This window comes from Bos indicus x Bos taurus, chromosome 9 (genome assembly GCF_003369695.1).
Source record: "Bos indicus x Bos taurus breed Angus x Brahman F1 hybrid chromosome 9, Bos_hybrid_MaternalHap_v2.0, whole genome shotgun sequence".
Taxonomy (NCBI): domain Eukaryota; kingdom Metazoa; phylum Chordata; class Mammalia; order Artiodactyla; family Bovidae; genus Bos; species Bos indicus x Bos taurus.
In genome coordinates, this window is record NC_040084.1 from 65218436 (window position 1) to 65225258 (window position 6823).

A 6823-nucleotide genomic window follows, 5' to 3' on the forward strand; every position below is an offset into this window, starting at 1 on the left:
CAAAGAGAATATGGTACCAAAAGGCCACAAGCAACTGTCAAAACACTAGTTTTCAAAAATGAAAATGGTCAACGTCTGCATTATTTTGCCTTCTCCAATACCCCTAGTGCTTATTTTCATTCCCAAAGCTTCTTTTGCTGGAAAAAGCTTTTAAATCATAACCAGTTCGTTCCAACCCTGCTAGGTGCTTGGAGGCAAAAGGCACAAACATTTTTGCACAAACATTTCTGTAGGTCCACCCTTGCTCACAGATGATTAGATGGGGGATATCTTGACAATATCTATGCAATTCAAGTCATTTTTGAAACAAGATCTTGCACACACAATGTTTTTTTAAAAAATACTTTTCTCCATAACAAGGAAAAGATATAGTTCCCCTTATACATGAAATGAGTTCACATACTCAGTGTCTCTCTCATCTGTATATAAGCACATATTTCTTCTGTCACATATGCGCACCCACATAGAGGAAGTCAGTTTTGAGTGAAAAAGTCAGAAAACAAAGCAGAATCCCACCTCAAAGGGCATATGACAAGGACACTCATGTTAAATATCTAGGAAAATAGATCAGACCTACTTTTCTGAATTATTTACCAAGTGCTACCAGAGCCAAGCATATAAGCAACATGATCCTATATCTTAATAATCCTGAGAAATAAGTATTATCATTAAGCAACATGATCCTATATCTTAATAATCCTGAGAAATAAGTATTATCATTATTCCCATCTTACTGATAAAATCAAGGGTTTGCAGGACTTCCCTGGCAGTCCAGTGGTTAAGACCTCCCTTTCCAATGTAGAGGGTGCAGGTTTAACCCATGGTTGGGGAGCTAAGATCCACATGCAAAAATGCATAAAACAGAAACAATATTTAAATGAATTAAAGATTTAAAAATGGTCCACACAAAAGAAAACAAACAAAAAGAATTCTCAAGGAGGTGAAGTAACTTAAAGTGCAAGCCACACAGCACTAAATAGCATAAATGAGTTGGCCTTGTTCTACTGGAAAGCCATTGTTCTTTCCAAAATAGTACAGTGGTTGTTGAACTGTGTTCCATGGGTAGCTGGGCATTTCTGAGTGGATATTGATGGTATAGATATCACCCTGCTCATATATACACATGTTCATACATACACATGTACATACAAGCACACCCTTACAAATATATCTGCTTGACTTCATTTATTTGCCTTTAGTTTTTATCAGGGTGAAAGACAGAAAAAGAAGTTATATATGGAAAGGATGGTATGGTATCTGATCCCATCGAGACCAGCTCAGTTCAGTTCAGTTCAGTCGCTCAGTCGTATCCGACTCTTTGCGACCCCATGAATTGCAGCATGCCAGGCCTCCCTGTCCATCACCAACTCCCGGAGTTCACCCAAACTCATGTCCATCTAGTCCGTGATGCCATCCAGCCATCTCATCCTCTGTTGTCCCCTTCTCCTCCTGCCCCCAATCCCTCCCAGCATCAGAGTCTTTTCCAATGAGTCAACTCTTTGCATGAGGTGGCCAAAGTACTGGAGTTTCAGCTTTACCATCAGTCCTTTCAAAGAACACCCAGGACTGATCTCCTTTAGAATGGACTGGTTGGATCTCCTTGCAGTCCAAGGGACTCTCAAGTGTCTTCTCCAACACCACAGTTCAAAAGCATCAATTCTTCGGCGCTCAGCTTTCTTCACAGTCCAACTCTCACATCCATACGTGACCACTGGAAAAACCAAAGCCTTGACTAGACAGACCTTTGTTGGCAAAGTAATGTCTCTGCTTTTTAATATGCTATCTAGGTTGGTCATAACTTTCCTTCTAAGGAGTAAGTGTCTTTTAATTTCATGGCTGCAATCACCGACTGCAGTGATTTTGGAGCCCCAAAAAATAAAGTCTGCCACTGTTTCCCATCTATTTCCCATGAAGTGATGGGACCAGATGCCATGATCTTCGTTTTCTGAATGTTGAGCTTTAAGCCAACATTTTCATTCTCCTCTTTCACTTTCATCAAGAGGCTTTTTAGTTCCTCTTCCCTTTCTGCCATAAGGGAGGTGTCATCTGCATATCTGAGGTTATTGATTTTCTCCCAGCAATCTTGATTCCAGCTTGTGCTTCTTCCAGCCCAGCGTTTCTCATGATGTACTCTGCATATAAGTTAAATAAGCAGGTGACAATATACAGCCTTGATGTACTCCTTTTCTTATTTGGAACCAGTCTGTTGTTCCATGTCCAGTTCTAACTGTTGCTTCCTGACCTGTACACAGATTTCTCAAGAGGCAGGTCCAGTGGTCTGGTATTCCCATCTCTTTCAGAATTTTCCACAGTTTATTGTGATCCACACAGTCAAAGGCTTTGGCATAGTCAATAAAGCAGAAATAGATGTTTTTCTGGAACTCTCTTGCTTTTTCCATGATCTAGCGGATGTTGGCAATTTGATTTCTGGTTGCTCTGCCTTTTCTAAAACCAGCTTGAACATCTGGAAGTTCACGGTTCACATACTGCTGAAGCCTGGCTTGGAGAATTTTAAGCATTACTTTACTACCATGTGAGATGAGTGCAATTTTGTGGTAGTTTGAGCATTCTTTGGCATTGCCTTTCTTTGGGATTGGAATGAAAACTGACCTTTTCCAGTCCTGTGGCCACTGCTGAGTTTTCCAAATTTGCTGGCATATTGAGTGCAGCACTTTCACAGCATCATCTTTCAGGATTTGAAATAACTCAACTGGAATTCTGTCACCTCCACTAGCTTTGTTCGTAGTGATGCTTTCTAAGGCCCACTTGACTTCACATTCCAGGATGTCTGGCTCTAGGTGAGTGATCACACCATCGTGATTATCTGGGTCACGAAGATCTTTTTTTTCTACAGTTCTGTGTATTCTTTCCACCTCTTCTTAATATCTTCTGCTTCTGTTAGGTCATACCATTTCTGTCCTTTATCGAGCCTATCTTTGCATGAAATGTTTCCTTGGTATCTCTAATTTTCTTGAAGAGATCTCTAGTCTTTCCCATTCTGTTGTTTTCCTCCATTTCTTTGCATTCGCTGAGGAAGGCTTTCTTATCTCTCCTTGCTATATTTAAAAGGCAATAGCCATAGGCAGATGGAATGGTGTAACTGTGCTTTAGTGGGGAGAAAGATACGTCAGAGACTGGCAGAGAAGACCCTTATGCCCTGCTGTGATCGGCACCCAGCACTGTTCTGGTGCCCAGGTTAGGGAGCCTGGCTAGGGCCCTGAAATGGTGTTCTTGGTAAGGACATGGAGGGTTTCCTGGTAGCAGTGGCAGGTACGTACACAGCACTGCCAGCAGCAATGGGAGGCAAAAGAGAAACAAGGCAAACCCATGGGTAAGCACAAGCACTGGGGGCTTTGGAGAGAGGCTGTGGATCTACACTCACAGATCCACAGTCTCTATATACAGGTGTCTATTACACCTGGAGACTTGGCATTCTGAGGATGGACCTTGAGGCCCTTCTTCAGAATCGAGGGGGCAGTCCCAAAAGGTAGGATTTCTAGGCTCCCTACCTACTTTAGCCAGAGCCTATTTTCAAATGTTTTATAAACTGGAATTCCCTGCAATAGGTCGTTTGAAAAAAATATTCTGTTGATTTAGAAATGTAAATTACTGACTATCTCCGACTGCACCTTAAGTTCAATAATTCAGCATACACCCAAACCTCTTTAGCTTACTTAGTCAACGGCCCCAGCATCTATATATCCATCTGTTCATCCAACTGAGTAGCCTCAAAGACATCAGCAACTTCTTCCTCTACCCCACTCTGTGAGTCAGCAAACCAATACATTTAGCTTCCAGAAAACCTCTCAAATCTCCTTTTCCTCTCTCTTTCTAACTGCCCCTTTCTTTTAAAGCCCTTATTATCTCTCACTTGACCATCACAATAGTCTTCTACCTGGCATGCTTATCTCTATCCTTCCTACCAAGCTCAAACAGACAAGAGAACTATTTTTAAAATACAAATATGATCACAACATTCTCATATTTTAAAGTCTTCACTGTGAAAAAAACATGTGGCATGACATATGAGACCCTTCACACTCTACCCTAACCTTCCAACTCAAACATGAGCACTATTGATGTAAACGCGGTCCTTTAGTCGCAAGAATTACGGCTGATAAAACAGGAAAGGTATTTATGACAGGATATATTGAGGAGTTTACAAAAATTTTGGGTGGAGGAACCAGACTCGTAAAAGGCAGAAAGAAAGGGAGGCAAAGCAGAAAAACTACAGCCCAAAGCAGACTACACAGCCAAGGGAGTCGAGGCTGCCATTCTTGCCACCGTAAAACAGTGGTCCTGTGCTTTGAGCCACCACTGCAGCTCTCTCTGGACACTGGGTGTGGCACTGGCTCCACAGCCACTGCTTCTGGAAACCGCAGCCCCAAGGATGCTGTTGACACCAGAAAGATTCTCCACGCAGTGTGTTTTTCTGCTTCTCTTGCTCCATCCGGCTGGCAGAGCCGAAGTCAGATATCCATTCCCTGCCAAGAAAAGGGGCAAGTAGGAAAGGAAGCAAAAACAAGAGGCATACTTTTCAGCATCATATGGAGAGGCTGGCTATAAAAAGTAGAATCAGATGCTGGCAACAAAAAATCAATATATGCTTGATACATACATTGTATCAAGTATAATGTATGCTTCCACTACCTGGGCTATGGAATCTTCTTCAAAGGAGACATGTTCCCTTTTGACTCCTTAAAAATTCTGTTGTCAATATTTGAAAAGATGGTTCCCTGTTTCTAATAAGGGCGCATCTATCCCTGTTTCTAATAAGGGCGCATCTATCGGCCCCTGGTCTGATGTTACCTCCTCTGTAAAGTGCTGGCTGGTGCCTTCAGGCAGAGCTGGTGCATCTTTTGTTTGTGGTCATCACACTTAATTGGAGCACTTCTTACAGGATATTGTCATTCTGATGTCATTTTACAATTCAATGTCCCATCTCAACAGAGAGTTCCTCTTGGCAAGGACTATGTCTTCTTGTCTGTGCCCTCAGAGCCAGGCATTGTGCCTGAGACAAAATAATGTTTTCCATAAAGTCTGTTGAGTAATTTTTGTGGTTCCCCTAGGGAGAATGTGTTGGAGACTCTGGGTGATCCCTACAAGACACTGGCCTCAACTGCCTATAGTAGGGGAACCATCTTCTTCTTGCCCAGAAACTGACAGTTTCTGGAACTTTACAAGACAACTGCAAGCTGGAAGACACTCCTGGCATGAACATTGCCCACCAGCCTTATAACCAGAACCTCTCAACTGGGTTCTCAGTTCTAACATTCATTACAGTGTGGTCTTTGGCATAATACTAAGGTCACAGCTGTACCAGAGCTTATGTGCAGTTGTTTTATTGCCTAAACTTGTTATAATCTGGGTAGTATAGAAACTGAAAAGTTTTCCATTATTTCATAGATGAAGGTTAAAGCAATTTCAAAAGTAATCAACTCCTGTTGGGTAGAATTCATATGTGTTATTGTTTAGTCACTCAGTTAGTTGTCTCTGACTCTTTGCAGCCCCATGAACTAAAGCCCACCTAGCTCCTCTGTCCATGGGATTTCCCAGACAAGCATACTGGAGTGGGTTGCCATTTCCTTCTCCAGGGGGTCTTCCCCGCCCAGGGATCAAACCTGCATCTCCTGCATTGACAGGCAGATTCTTTACCATTGTGCCACCTGGGAAGCTCTGAACTCATACATACTAAAATTTATAGTCTTCCCTGTGTTATGAAGACAGTAAAGAACTGATTTTCTCTACCTAGATTTCAGATCACAAGTGAGATAAAATTCTTTAAACTCTTTAATGCTGCACAATATATCAGCATAACAATATAGAATTTGATAAATTTCAGCATATAGTATAGCTAGTAAATTTCTAAGGGCAGTAAACGTCATAGTATTAACTTTTTTGATGAATTACATAAATAGAAGATAATATATTCTTTATACCATTAATATTGTCTGAAAGTAACATAAAAATTTGTGAATAATGTTCATTGGTTCCAGGAATGAGATATACTACTTGTTATCCACTTAGATGCTGGCCTAAAAGTAACATGATTCTTCAACAAATGTCAGCTATCAGCTGGATGCCTCCCTGAGGCACAGAGAACTATTATTGTTCTTCAGGCATTTGAGAGATAGTGGTAAAAAAAACACGGTAATTATTACACTAACATGCATCAAGCCTGCAAAAAGGAAATCAAACTGAAATAGCTACCTGGAGAAAGAACTGAGTACTATACACTGTCACTGAAATGGGACAATTGTGTAAAGAATAAATACACACAAATTCAGGGGGAAATTGTTCTCTTGTTATAAGACTCAGTGAGATATTGTTTTTACACATACGGAAACTTATTTTTTCATTTCACAACTTACAGCCTTTTTTCATCAGTGTGTTCTGGAAGCTTTGCACTCCAGCAGCCTTCAGAAGTGCATTTTGATAGAATTTCTGGATCTTGGTTTCTTTCTTTATTTGTTTATTTACAACTGCATCAGGTCTTGGTTGTGGCATGTGGTCTTCTCCCTAGCTTTGGTGTGCAGTCCAGAGCACGTGAGCTCCACAGCCGTGGCACGTGGGCTCTCTAGTTGCGATCCAGAGCACGTGAGCTCCACGGCTGTGGCACGTGGGCTCTCTAGTTGCGATCCAGAGCACGTGAGCTCCACGGCTGTGGCACGTGGGCTCTCTAGTTGCGATCCAGAGCACGTGAGCTCCACAGCTGCCACATGGGCTCACAGCTGCCACATGGGCTCTCTAGTTGCGGCCCATGGACTCAGTAGTTGCAGCCACACAGGTTTAGTTGCCCCTCAGCATGTGAAATCTTAGTTCC